Genomic DNA, 14,939 nt, shown 5'->3' on the forward strand with positions numbered 1-14,939 from the left:
TCCAAAGTTCCTTCCAACTCCGCTATCCTAGGGCCCCCTAATCTTAGACCCTCTGGAGCCTGGAGATGGGCTTTCCGCTTGGCAGCACCCACATAACCTTCCTTTGTGAGAGGCATGGGAGTCCGTATTCTGATCCTGATCCTAAAAGCTGCTCCCACCAGGCAGCACAGGAGTGAGAGCACTCCAAAGGTACAGGCCCTTGGAGGGCTCTCTAGCAACAGGGGGTCTAGGAGGTTCCATGGAGAACCTCCCTCTCCCAACCTGGAGTCCCATGGGAAAATGGGGCAAAGGGACTGAAGGTTTGGGGGTCCTTGTTTGAAATGACCCAATAAAAAGTCTTGAAAAAGCTTTGGTGGTGATCTTAATAATGGGGGAATGGAGCCCCCTTGTGGCAGAAATGCTTCCCATGACCTGCTTGACAGTTGGATTCTCTGCTTTAAAAGGCCTAGGCCTGGCAAGCCATGGCCCTCAGACTCAGTGCCCTTAGGCCCCAGGGGGCCCTGGGCTTGGACCCCCTCCCGTACAAGTTCCAAGCAAGGAAGCACCGTTCTCAGGTATGGGTTCCTTGGGCAGTTGGGCAGGACCTCTCCCAGGAGCTGCTCTGATCATTAGTGGGGCTTTTCCCAGCTCCAAAGGGCTACTCCATTTTCTTGGAGGGGGAAGGGGGAAAAAGAGAAAAAACAGTCTCTTCTTGGACCTTATAGAGGAAAGCCACTGGCCAGGGAATGTTTCCAGGTTTCCCAAGAGTCTCTTCTGTGACAAATCCATAGGATTCAAGAGCTTTTGGAGGTTGAGGGAGAAACGGAAACACTGAGGCAGGAGGATATCGGCCCAGGGTCGGGTCACTAATGTTGGCGGTATTTGAAGCTAGGCCTTCCCTCTAGCCAAACTGCCATGTTTCATTTCTCTAGATAACTGGGAAGAGGCTTGGGCCAGACGTCTTCTGCCTCTGGGATACCCCTCAGATGGTTCACAGAGGGCTCTCAGAGCGTCTCCCAGAAGGCCAAAAGGACATCTACTGAGGACATGGGGGAGCAACAGAGAGGAAAGAGGACCAGGTAAGATGGTACGACTCCGGCGGGGAATCAGAGGCCTTGTAATCACGGAAATCCCAGCTTGGTTACTTATTACCTGTGTGTGACCTTGGAGAAATCAGCAAAACTCTCTAAACATAACTTCCTCATCTATAAAATAGGAGGAAAATTGTTTCTGAGCTTCCTTCTAGCTCCAAACCTATGATCTCTTTGTGCGCCTCAGTTTCCCCACTTGTAAAATGACGAGGTTAGACACTTCTGTACTGCCACCATTCCATTACCTTGGAGATGGCAGAATCAAAGATCTGGAGCTAGAAGGAACCTCAGAAACAACTTCCCCGTCCTTGAGAAAATTGAGACCCAGAAAGAACAAGTTCTTTCTCCAAGATCTCAAGGGTGGGGGCAGGGGTACAGTTTCAATTCAGACCCTCTGGGTTCAGACCCGATGCTCTCTCCTCTGCTTCAACAGCTTCATTTTATGGAGAGAGAACGGGAAATCCCCCAAAGTTTGATGATTTGCTTCAGGCAGTAAGTGACAGAGGCAAAATACACACTGCCAAGTGCACCCTCCCTTAGAAAGAGTCCCTCGGATTCCCCTACCACTGTGAAAAGTCTCCAAACCTTCTCCCACAATCCCTCCACCAGCAGCGACAGCCCCACTCTCAACCAAGTCCTTGAAGAACCTTGGAAGGCAGTGAGTTTAGGGGACGCCGATGTGCTCCACACTCCGAACACCAGCCCCTTTATGGCTACCAAGGGCTTCCCAGGAAGTCTTTGAGCCTTCCTTCTCCCCCAAAATCTCTCCCCCAACAGGGACAACCCCACTCCCAACCCATTTCTTCCAGAACCTCCAATGTGCTCCACCCTCAGTTGACTGGGCCCCTTACCACTATCCAGGCTCTCCCAGGAAGTCTTCAAGCCTTCTCCCGGCCAAAAAAATCTCTCCCCCAACAGGAATAGCCCCATTCTTAACCCTGTATTTCCCTGAAGCTTGGAAGACAAAGAGTTTTGGGGTCTCCAATGTGCTCCACCCTTAGCTGGCCAGGCCCCTTCCAGATGCCCAGACCTTCCTAGGAAGTCCTCAAGCCTTTTCTTCCCCGCAAAGTATCTTCCCCCAACAGGGAAGAAGCCCCCACATAAACCCAATTCTTCCAGAACCTGTAAAGAAAGAGTTTTGGAGTCTCTGATGTGCTATACTTTGTTGACCAGGTGCCTTCCAGCTACCCAGGCCCTCCCAAAAAGTCTTCACACCTTCTCTCCCCACAAAAATCTCTTTCCCCACAGGGACAGCCCCACCATCAACCCAGCCCCTCCAGAAGCTTGAAGACAATGAGTTTTGGGGTCTCCAATGTGCTTCACCCTCAGTTGACCAGGCCCCTTCCTGCCATCTAGCCCTCCCAGGAAGTCTTCAACCCTTCTTCCCCTCCCAAAATCTCTCCCCCCAACAGAGACAGCCCCACTATCAACCCTGTTTCCTGAAGTTTGGAAGGCAATGAGATGAGTCCCCTTACAGCTCTCAAGGGCCTCCCAGGAAGTCTCCAAGCCTTCTACACGCCCAGTTCCTGCCCCCCAACAGGGACAGCCCCAGTCTAACCCCAGTCCTTCCATAACCTAGGAAGACAAAGAGTTTTGGGGTCTCCAATGTGCTACATCCTCAGTTGGCCAGGCCCTTTCCCCAGACCTTCCCAGGAAGTCTTCAAGTCTTTTCTCCCCCCAAAAATATCTCCTCCCAAAAGGGACAGACCCACTCTCAGCCCAGTCCTTGCAGAACCTGAAAAGAGTTTTGGGGTCTCCAAAATGCTTCACCCTTAGTTGACCAGGCCCCTTCCTGCTGCCCAGACCCTCCCAGGAAGGCTTCAAGGTTTCTCCCTGCTCCAATTCTCACCCCACAACACGGACAGCCCCACACAAACCCAATTCTTCCAGAAGCTTGGAAGACAATGAGTTTAGGGGACTCTGATGTGCTCCACTCTCAGTTTCTCAGCCCCCTTCCTGCTACCCAGGAATCCTAGGAAGTCTTCAAACCTTTTCCCCTTCTAAATCTCTTCCCCCAACAGGGACAGCCCCACTTTTAACCCTCTATTTCCTGAAGCTTGGAAGACAGAGTTTAGGGATCTTTGATGTGCTTCACCCTTACTTGACCAGGCCCTTCCAGCCACCCAGGCCCTCCCAGGAAGTCTTTAAGTCTTCTCCCCTCCCCAATTCTCTCCCCACAACAGGAACAGCCCCATTCTAAACCCAACCCTTCTAGAACCTTGGAAGACATTGAGTTCAAGGGTCTTCGATGTCCTCCATCATCAGTTAACCAGATCCTTTCCTGCCACCGAGGCCCTCCCAGGAAGTCCTCAAGCCTTCTCTTCCACCCCCCAAATCTCTCCCCCCACAGGGACAGCCCCACCATCAACCCAGCCCCTCCAGAATCTTGGAAGACAGTAGTTTTGGGGTCTCAGATGCACTCCACCCTCAGTTGACCAGCCCCTTTCCTGTCATCCAGGCCCTCCTAGGAAGTCTTCAAGCCTTTTCTCCTCCCCAAAATCTCTCCCCCCAATAGACAGTCCCACTACCATCCCTAAGTTTCTTGAAGTTTGAAAGACAAAAGTGTTTTGGAATCTGATGTGCTCCATTCTCAGCTGATCAGCCTCCTTCCTGCCACCCAGGCCCTCCCAAGAAGTCTTCCAAGCCTTCTCTCCCCAAAAGTCTCTCACCCCAACAGGGACAGCCCCATTCTAACCCCTGTCCTTCATTACTTAGGAAGACAGTGAGTTTAGGGTCTCAGATGTGCTCCACCCTCAGTTGACCAGCCCCCTTCCCTGTACCAAGGCCCTCCCAGGAAGTTTTCAAGCCTTCTTACCTCCCAATTCTCTCCCCCCAATAGGGACAGCAACATTCTTAGCCCTACATTTCTTGAAGCTTGGAAGACAATGAGTTCAGGGGTCTTCAATGTCCTCCACCGTCAGTTGACCAGCCTCCTTCTTGCCACCCAGGCCCTCCCAGGAAGTCTTTAAGCCTTCTCCCCTCCAACAGGGACAGCCTCATTCTAACCCTTGTCCTTCATTACTTAGGAAGACAGTGAGTTTAGGGGTCTCCAATGTGCTCCACCCTCAGTTGACCAGCCCCCTTTCCCAATAGCCAGGCCCTCCCAGGAAGTTTTCAAGCCTTCTCTTCCTCAAAATCTCTCCCCCAACAGGGGCAGCCCCATTCTAACACAATTCTTCCAGAACCTGGAAAGACAGAGTTTTGGGGTCCCCGATGTGCTCCACCCTCGGTTGACTAGGCCCCATCCAGTTACACAGTTCCTCCGAGGAAGTCTTCAACCCTTCTTTCTCCCCCAAAATCTCTCCCCTAACTGGGACAGCCCAACTTCCAAACCGTTTCTTCCAGAACCTTGGGAAACAATGGGTTTAGGGGTCTCCGATGTGTTCCACCCTCAGTTGACCAGGCCCCTTCCAACCACCCAGACCCAGGAAGTCTTCAAACCTTCTTCCCGCCCACAATTCTCTCCCCCCAACAGGGACAGCCCCACTATCAGCCCTACATTTCCTGAAGTTTGGAAGGCAATATGAGTTTTGGTGTCTCTGATGTGCTTCACCTTCAGTTGAACAGCCTCCTTATGGTTACCAAGGGCCTCCCAGGAAGTCTTCAAGCCTTCTCCTCCCCCCAATCTCTTTCCCCAACAGGGGCAGTCCCACTATCATCCCTTAGTTTCCTGATGTTTGGAAGGCAAACTTCGATGTGCTCCACCCTTAATTGACTGGGCCCCTTTAAGCTACCCAGGCCCTCCCAACAAGTCTTCAAGCCTTGTCTCCCCTAAAATCTCTCCCCCCAACAGGCCCACTCTAAACCCAACCCTTCCAAAACCTTGGAAGACAGAGCATTAGGGACTCTGATATGCTCCACCCTCCATTGAACAACGGTCTCCCAGGAAGTCTTCAAGCCACCTCTCCTCCCTCCAATCTCTGCCCCAGCAGGGACAGCCCCATTCTAACCCCAGTCCTTCATTTCTTAGGAAGACAGTGAGTTTAGGGGTCTCCGATGTGCTCCACCCTCAGTTGACCAGCCCCCTTCCCTGTACCCAGGCACTTCCAGGAAGATTTTAATCCTTCTTACCTCCCAATTCTCTCCCCCCAACAGGGATAGCAACACTCAACCCTGTATTTCTTGAAGCCTGGAAGACAATGAGTTCAGGGGTCTTCGATGTCCTCTGTCAGTTGACCAGCCCCTTTCCTGCCACCCAGGCCCTCCCAGGAAGTCATTAAGCCTTCTCTTCCCCCCATAATATCTTCCTCCAATAGGGACAGCCCCACTATCAACCCTAAGTTTCCTGAAGTTTGGAAGGCAATGAGTTTAGGGGTCTCAGATGTGCTCCACCCTCAGTTGACCATCTGCTTTCCTGCCACCCAGGCCCTCTTAGGAACTCTTCACATGCTCTTTGCCCCCCCAAAATCTATCCCCCCCAACAGGGACTGCCCCTTTATCAACCCAGCCCCTCCAGAATCTTGGAAGACAATGAGTTTTGGGGTCTTCAATGCACTCCACCCTCAGTTGACCAGCCCCCTTACCACTACCCAGTCCCTCCCAGGAAGTCTTCAAGCCTTCTTTCTCCTCCAAAATTTCTCCCCACAACTGGGACAGCCCCACACATACCCAATTCTTCCAGAACGTGGAAAGCGTTTTGGGGTCTCCGATGTGCTTCATTTTCAGTTGACCAGGCCTCGTCCCGCTACCTAGTTCCTCTCAGGAAGTCTTCAAGCCTTTCACCCTAAAATCTCTCCCCTTAAACTGGGACAGCCCAACTCCCAAACCCATTTCTTCCAGAACCTTGGAAGACAATAGGTTTAGGGGACTTCGATGTACTCCACCAGCAGCTGACCAGCCCCATTCCCCCCCATTCCCCCTACCCAGGCCCTTCCAGGAAGAATTAAAACCTCCCCCTGCCTCTCTGAATCACTCACCCCACCCCCCCCACCCCCCCCGCCCGCAACAGTGACAGCCCCACCCTAAACCCAACCCTTCTAGAACCTTGGAAGACAATGGCTTTAGGGGGACTCTGATGTGCTCCACCCTCAGTTGACCAGCCCTCTTCCTGCTATCCAGAAAATCTTTATGAATTCTCCCCCACCAATCTCTGCCTCCCAACAGGGACAGCCCCACTCTAAACCCAGTCCTTCCAGAACCTGGAAAGACAAAGAGTTTTGGGGTTTCCAATGAGCTCCACCCTCAGTTGACCAAGCTCCTTCCAGATACCCAGACCTTCCCAGGAAGTCTTCAAGCCTTCTTCTCCCCCAAAATCTCTCCCCCTAACAGGGACATCCTCACTCTAAACCAGTCCTTCATTACTTAGAAGACAATGATTTTAGGGGTCTCACATGTATTCCACCCTCCCCCCCATTTCCTGGTACCCAGGCCCTTCCAGGAATGCTTTAACCATTCTCCTCCCCCAAAATCTCTCCCCCAACAGGGACATTTTTAATCCTACCTCTCCTGAAGCTAGGAAGACAATGAATTTAGGGGTCTCCGATGTGCTTCATTTTCAGTTGACCAGGCCTCGTTCCGCTACCTAGTTTCTCTCAGGAAGTCTTCAAGCCTTCTCCCCCCCCCCAAAATCTCTCTCTCCAACAGGGACAGCCCCATTCTAACCCCTGTCCTTCATTACTTAAGACAGTGAGTTTAGGGGTCTCAGATTTGCTCCACCCTCAGTTGACCAGCCTCCTTTCCCACTGGCCAGGCCCTCCCAGGAAGTTTTCAAGCCTTCTCTTCCTCAAAATCTCTCCCCCCAACAGGGACAGCCCCATTCTAACTCAATTCTTCCAGAACCTGGAAAGACAGTTTTGGGGGCCTTGATGTGCTCCACCCTTGGTTGACTAGGCCCCATCCAGTTACACAGTTCCTCCCAGGAAGTCTTCAACCCTTCTTTCTCCCCCAAAATCTCTCCCCTAACTGGGACAGCCCAACTTCCAAACCGTTTCTTCCAGAATCTTGGAAAACAATAGGTTTAGGGGACTTCGATGTGCTCCACCAGCAGCTGATCAGCCCCATTTTCCCCCATTCCCCCTACCCAGGCCCTTCCAGGAAGAATTAAAACCTTCTCCCCTCTCTGAATCACTCCCCCCCCCCCCCCCCCCCCCCCCCCGCAACAGTGACAGCCCCACCCTAAACCCAACCCTTCTAGAACCTTGGAAGACAATGGCTTTAGGGGGACTCTGATGTGCTCCACCCTCAGTTGACCAGCCCCCTTCCTGCTATCCAGAAAATCTTTATGAATTCTCCCCCACCAATCTCTGCCCCCCCAACAGGGACAGCCCCACTCTAAACCCAGTCCTTCCAGAACCTGGAAAGACAAAGAGTTTTGGGGTCTCCAGTGAGCTCCACCCTCAGTTGACCAGCCCCATTCCCACTACCCAGGCCCTCCCAAGATGTCTTCACGTTTTCCCTCCCACAAAAATCACTGCCCCCAACAGGGACAGCCCCACTCTCCCCAGTACTCCCAGAGGCTTGGGAGACAATGAGTTTAGGGGACTCTTGATGTGTATTCCTCAGCTGACCAGCCCGCTTCCCAACATTACCCAGGCCCTTCCAGGAACTCTAACCCTTCTCCCCACAACAGGGACAGCCCCATTCTCAATCCTACCTTTCCTGAAGCTTGAAAGACAATGAGTTTAGGGGTCTCAGATGTCCTCCACTGTCAGTTGACCAAGTTCCTTCCAACCACCCAGGCCCTCCTCCCAGGAAGTCTTCAACTCTTCTTTCCCCACCCCCACAACAGGGACAGCCCCACTATCCAGTTCTTTAAGAAGCTTGGAAGAACAAGTTTGGGAACATTGACCCTACCCCCCCCTTTCTGCTATCCAGACCCTCCCAGGAAGTTCTTCAATTCTCTCCACCCCCAGATCTCTACCCCCAACAGGGAGAGACCCACTCTAAACCCAGTCCTTCCAGAACCTGGTAAGACAAAGAGTTTTGGGGTCTCAGATGTGTTCTACCATCAGTTAACCACCAGCCCCCTTCCCTGTACCCCCAAGTCCTTCCAGGAACTCTAACCCTTCCCCCCCAAAATCTCTCCCCACAACAGGGACTGCCCACTCTCAACCTTACCTTTCCAGAACCTTGGAAGACAATGGGTTTAGGGTCTCCGATGTGCTCCACCCTCATTTGACTGGGCCCCTTCCAGTTACCCAGGACCTCCCAGGAAGTCTACAAACCTTCCCAATCGCTCCCCGCCCCCAACAGGGACAGCCCCACTCTAAACCCAGTCCTTCCAGAACCTTGGGAGACCATAAGCTTAGGGGACTCCAATGTGCTGCACCCTCAGGTAACCCAGTCCCTTTCCCACTGCCCAAAGGCCCTCCCAGGTTACAAAATATAAGAAAACACAATTCATAGGCCATCCCAGTTTATTTTTCCTGGATACATCCATCAACAGCAGTCAACATGGTGGGAAACAAGTCCCCACTGAGGCCCTAACTCACTTCCTCCTTCTCCCCTTTGTCATGGCCCCCCTGTTGTTAGAAATGCATCCTGTTGCCCAGAAAGGGCATGCCATCCATGCAGGGTAACAGGAAAGACATCGGAGGCCATCGACCCCAGTTGGGAGGACGGGGTCTGGCTTCCCTCCTTTGAAAAGTTCGTGTCAGGAGGTTGCTACCCTCCGGCTGGATGCTGATGGGGCCGGTACCCCACTGGGGAGACAACTGGGGCCACATATCCTCGTTCTGAAACTGCCTCCCGGGGACGGATGCCATGCTGTCTGCTTCCACAGGTAGATCTGGAAGTTGGGATGCGGTGTCTTCGGCCTTGGTGTTCGTAAATCCCATGAAGAAAGGTCCGTTGCGATTGTTGGGGCCACCTGGTGGGGCCCAGTGTAGAGGCTGCTGGGGCGGTTTGGGGATAACCAGAGAACTCGCCTTTGTGCCGCCTTCCTTGACTTCTTTGGGATGGATGTGATCTATCCAACGAAGTGTCTTGGTCGGCTTCAGGGTGATAACTTGACGGGGTGGGGTGGATACTTTCTTGCTGCGTCCCATCTTTAGAAAGAAATAAAAAAAGTTGCAGCTAACTTGATGGTCCCTGAGCGGGGGAGTGTAACAGGCCCAAATAACACAGGAAGTCTCCGCTCTACAGCCCCTTTGTTGTATGAGGGCCTTGGGGCCCCTGCAGCTGATTTTATAGTCTCAACAGCCAATCAGAGCAAGGCCATGACTGCTGCACGGGGCCCAGATCACAATGGGACTTGTGACCTAAGTCCTGGAGGGGGGAGGGGGCTAGGAGGCAGATGACTGCCCTAAAAGGCCTAGGCCTAGCTCTGGCAAAATAGCTCCTTGGGAAAGTTCTTTTATATTCATTCCTTTCCATAAAATGGGGATTATTTTACTCTTCCCTTCACAGTGTTCCTTAAAGCACTATATAAATGTCCATTTTAAAGTTTCCCCCCATAGGAAAGGCTTTCAAAAGACCCCCTACCCCAATTTGGATATCTGTAAAGGTTTCTTAGTATTTCTGTGGTTCCACTATGGAGACTTCCTCTAAAGATGTATGTTGTATCTCCTTGCTTGCCTCGTTTCCATATACTCCCATAAGCCCCGAGGAAATGGGGTGGGCCAGGGGCATCCACTAGCTTTCCTTTCTCTGTGGGGAGTCCGGGGGAACTTGGTTATCTCCCATCTTGTTTCTATCACGTTTAGCCATCACCCAGCTTCATTAGAGAAAATGGGCCAGATGTTAAATGAACTGGAAATACTTAGAGGAGGGCGATCCTGGTGGTCCGCTCTAATGAATAGGGCTTAGTCCCCTGAGTGAATCTAAAAGATATCCTCCCCCCCGTGGGGCCTCTACCTGGGAAATTCATTTAGCATCTGCTCCCTTTTCTCTGATTAAGTCCCAGACTTCCAACCCTAGAGCCTTGTACAGTCCTGACTCTACCTTGTGCACAGCTCGGAGTATGGGGAATTTGTCTTTGGCTAGTCACTTCATCGTTTGGGCCTTGCTATCTCCATCTGTAAAATCAGAGAAGTCACACTTGCTCTCTAAACAACATCCCCGCGGCCATGACAGTCCCAAGTTTCCCTGTCTCTGAGCCTCAGTTTCCCATTATGCAAAGGGGTCAGATTTGGAATGTGTAATCACAGGGTTTTTATTTGGAGTCCACATGTGGATAGATTTTGGGGTGGGGAGGTGTATCATTTCTTTAAACATAGTGACAATCACAGGGCAGATTGTGTGGCCAAGAAAATTGGGGGGTGGGGAGGGAGTAGTAACAATTCACTTGCAAATTAGTTGCCCAGCAACCAGTACATGCAGAAAGACCTAGCACCTCTGTGTTCATTGAGAGGCTCTGAAAAAGGATTCCATTGGATCATCAGATGGGGAAGAGGGAGTTTGCTGAGGAAACTGAATCTGGTAGATCAAGTGCATGGATTCTCAGAGAATTGAATGGCAACCCTAGGCCTGGAGAGAAGGCCACCTTCCAACTTAGGCAAGTCACTTCTTTGGGAGCCCCAGTTTCCTTATCTGTAAAGTGAGAGAGTTAGGGGAGCTGGGTTCCAAGAACCCTCAGATTTGGAAACAATTTGTAGGGACAAGGGGCTATCTTTCCCAGAGATGACTGGAGAGGGGAGAACCTGGCAATAATGGAGCCTGCCCTCCCCCTGACATTTGGGAGAAGGTGCCTTTAAAGCCTAGGGGGGCTAGAGGCAGCAGAGTACCCAGCCTGGAGCCAGAGAACCTGGGTTCATTCTACTCTGTACAGGGCAGTTAACTGATTGTTAATAGAATTCTGGACTGTTGTCAATGGAGGTCATGAGACCATCCAGGCCAAGGGCTCCTCCTGAGCTGGGGTGTGCAAACTTGCATTGGTTTACATTTCCACCACTGGTTTTCAATACAATTTGTAAGCTTGTGTGGTTCTTTAAAATAAGTTTTAAAAACAGGATTGTGAGGAAGGGGGCCCTGGGCTTCTCCAGATCATGAAAAAAAGGGGCCAAGGCAGAACAAAGGTTAAGGATCTCTCATGTAGTCTACCTGTAAACCAAAAACAATCTCTGCTATACCATTTGTAGTTAAATTTGTAACTTTATGGACCTTTTTTCAATGTTTTAAAAACATGATTGTGAGAAAGGCGACCCTGGGCTTCTCCAGATTATGACAAAAGGGGCCAAGGCAGAAAAAGTTAAGGATCTCTCCTGTAGTCTAACCTCTAAACCAAAAACAATCTCTTCTGTACCATTTCTAATAAAATTTGGAACTTTATGGAGCTTGTTTATATGTTCTAAAAACATGATTGGGAGGAAGGGGGCCCTGGGCTTCTCCAGATTGAGACAAAAGGGGCCAGAACAGAAAAAAAGGTTAAGGATCTCTCATCTAGTCTAACATATAAACTAAAAACAATCTCTGCTAAATCATTTCTAGTAAAATTTGTAACTTTATGGAGCTTGTTTAAATGTTCTAAAAACATGATTGTGAGGAAGGGGGCCCTGGGCTTCTCCAGATTATGACAAAAGGGGCTAGTTCAGAAAAAATGGTTAAGGATCTCTCCTATAGACTAACGTCTAAACCAAAAACAATCTCTACTATACCATTTCTAATACAATTGTAACTTTATGGAGCTTTTCTCAATGTTTTAGAAAAAATGATTGTGAGATAGGTGACCCCTGGGCTTCTCCAGATTATGACAAAAGGGGCTAGTTCAGAAAAAAGGTTAAGGATCTCTCATGTAGTCTAACATATAAGCCAAAAACAATCTCTGCTTTACCATTTCTAGTAAAATTTGTAACTTTATAGAGCTTTTTTCAATGTTTGAAAAAGACGATTGTGAGAAAGTGGGCCCTAGATTTCTCCAGATTATGACAAAAGGGGCTAAGTCAGAAAAAGTTAAGGATGTCTCATGTAGTCTAACCTCTAAACCAAAAACAATCTCTACTGTACCATTTCTAATAAAATTTGTACCTTGATGGAGCTTTTTTAAAAGTTCTAAAAACGTGACTGTGAGGTAGGTGACCCCTGGGCTTCTCCGGATTATGACAAAAGGGGCCAGGGAAGAAAAAAACAGATTAAGGATGTCTCATGTAGTCTAACCTCTAAACCAAAAACAATCTCTACTGTACCATTTCTAATACAATTGTAACTTTATGGAGCTTTTCTCAATGTTTTTTAAAAAAAGTGATTGTGAGGTAGGTGACCCTGGGCTTCTCCAGATTATGACAAAAGGGGCTAGTTCAGAAAAAAGGTTAAGGATCTCTCATGTAGTCTAACCTGTAAACCAAAAACAATCTCTATTATACCATTTCTAACACAATTTCTAACACTATGGAACTTTTTAAAATGTTCTAATACCATGATTGTGAGGAAGGGGGTCCTGGGCTTCTCCAGATTATGACAAAAGAGGCCAGAACAGAAAAAAAGGTTAAGTATCTCTCACGTAGTGTAACATATAAACCAAAAGCAATGTCCGCTATCCCATTTCTACTACGATTTTAACTTTCTGTAGCTTTTGTAAATGTTTTAAAAACATGATTGTTAGAAAGGAAGGGGACCCCTGGCCTTCTCTAAATTATGACAAAAGGGGCCAGAACAGCAAAAAAGGTTAAGGATCTCTCATGTAGTCTAACCAATAAACCAAAAAGAATCTCTACTATACCGTTTCTAACACAATTTGTCACTTTATGGAGCTTTTTTAAATGTTCTAATACCATGATTATGAGGAAGGTGGCCCTGGGCTTTTCCAGATTATGAAAAAATTGACCAGAACAGAAAAAAAGGTTAAGGATCTCTCATGTAGTCTCACATATAAACCAAAAACAACCTCTACCATTTCTAACACAATTTGTAACACTATGGAGCTTTTTTAAATGTTCTAATAAACATTATTGTGAGGAAGGGGGACCTGGGCTTCTCCAGATCACGAAAAAAAGGGGCAAGGGCAGAAAAAATGTTAAGGATCTCTTATGTAATCTAACATATAAACCAAAAGAAATTTCTGCTTTACCATTTCTAGTAAAATTTGTAACTTTATGGACCTTTTTTCAATGTTTTAAAAACATGATTGTGAGGAAGGGGTCTCTGGGCTTCTCCAGATTATGACAACAGGGGCCAGAACAGAAAAAAACGTTAAGCATCTCTCATGTAGTCTAACCTATAAACCAAAAACAATCTCTATTATACCATTTCTAGTACAATTTGTAACTTTATGGAGCTTTTTTCAATGTTTTAAAAAAACGATTGTGAGGAAGGGGGCCCTGGGCTTCTCCAAATTATGACATAAGTGTCAGGGCAGAAAAAAATTAAGGATCTCTCATGTACTCTCACAAATAAACCAAAAACAATCTGTACTGTACCATTTCTAACACAATTTGTAATTTTATGGAGCTTTTTTAAATGTTCTAAAAACATGATTGTGAGGTAGGTGACCCCTGGGCTTCTCCAGATTATGACAAAAGGGGCCAGAACAGAAAAAAGGTTAAGGATCTCTCATGTAGTCTAACATATAAACCAAAAGAAATCTCTGCTTTACCATTTCTAGTAAAATTTGTAACTTTATGGAGCTTTTTTCAAGATTTTAAAAAGACAATTGTGATAAAGGGGGCCCTGGGCTTCTCCAGATTATGACAAAAGGGGCCAAGGCAGAAAAAGTTAAGGATTTCTCATGTAGTCTATCATATAAACTAAAAACAATCTCTGCTATACCATTTCTAACACAATTTGTAACTTTATGGAGCTTTTTGAAATGTTCTAATTCCATGATTGTAAGGAAGGGGGCCTGGGCTTCTCCAGATTATGACAAAAGGAGCCAAGGCAGAAAAAGTTAAGGATGTCTCATGTAGTCTAACCTCTAAACCAAAAACAATCTCTACTGTACCATTTCTAATAAAATTTGTAACTTTATGGAGCTTGTTTAAATGTTCTAAAAACGTGAGTGTGAGGTAGGTGACCCCTGGGCTTCTCCGGATTATGACAAAAGGGGCCAGAACAGAAAAAAAGGTTAAGGATCTCTCATATAGTCTAACCTATAAACCAAAAATAATCTCTACTATAACATTTCTAATACAATTTGTAACTTTATGGAGCATTTAAACATGTTCTAATAACATGATTATGAGGAAGGTGACCCCTGGGCTTCTCCAGACTATGACAAAAGGGGCTAGTTCAGAAAAAAGAATAAGGGTCTGTCATGTAGTCTAACCTTTAAACTAAAAATAATCTCTATTATACCATTTTGTAACACAATTTGTAGCACTATGGAGCTTTTTTAAATGTTCTAAAAACATGATTATGAGAAAGGTGACCCCTGGGCTTTTCCAGATCATGACAAAAGGGGCCATGGCAGAAAAAACATTAAGGATGTCTCATGTAGTCTAACCTCCAAACCAAAAACAATCTCTTCTGTACCATTTCTAATAAAATTTGTAACTTTATGGAGCTTGTTTAAATGTTCTAAAAACATGATTCTGAGGAAGGGGCCCTGGGCTTCTCCAGATTATGGGAAAAGGGCTAGTTCAGAAAAAAAGGTTAAGGATCACTCATCAAGTGCATGGATGCTCATAGAATTGAATGGCAACCCTAGGCCTGGAGAGAAGGCCACCTTCCAACTTAGTCAAGTCACTTCTTTGGGAGCCCCAGTTTCCTTATCTGTAAAGTGAGAGAGTTAGGGGAGCTGGGTTCCAAGAATCCTCAGATTTGGAAACAATTTTTAGGGACAAGGGGCTATCTTTCCCAGAGATGACTGGAGAGGGGAGAGCCTGGCAATAATGGAGCCTGCCCTCCCCCTGACATTTGGGAGAGGGAGCTTTTAAAGCCTAGGGGGGCTAGAGGCAGCAGAGTACCCAGCCTGGAGCCAGAGAACCTGGGTTCATTCTACTCTGTACAGGGCAGTTAACTGATTGTTAATAGAATTCTGGACTGTTGTCAATGGAGGTC

The 14,939-nt window shown here is 47.9% G+C and overlaps 1 long non-coding RNA gene across 1 annotated transcript in view; it reads left to right on the top strand.

Annotated features, from left to right (window-relative positions):
• Positions 1-834: 834 nt before the first annotated feature.
• LOC127543191 (uncharacterized) overlaps positions 835-14,939 on the top strand; it is a 46,031-nt gene continuing 31,926 nt past the window's right edge. The window contains exon 1 of the long non-coding RNA XR_007949147.1: positions 835-1,058. This is a non-coding gene — a long non-coding RNA (uncharacterized LOC127543191). The remainder of the gene's footprint in view (positions 1,059-14,939) is intronic.

This window comes from Antechinus flavipes, chromosome X (assembly GCF_016432865.1).
Source record: "Antechinus flavipes isolate AdamAnt ecotype Samford, QLD, Australia chromosome X, AdamAnt_v2, whole genome shotgun sequence".
Lineage (NCBI taxonomy): Eukaryota > Metazoa > Chordata > Mammalia > Dasyuromorphia > Dasyuridae > Antechinus > Antechinus flavipes.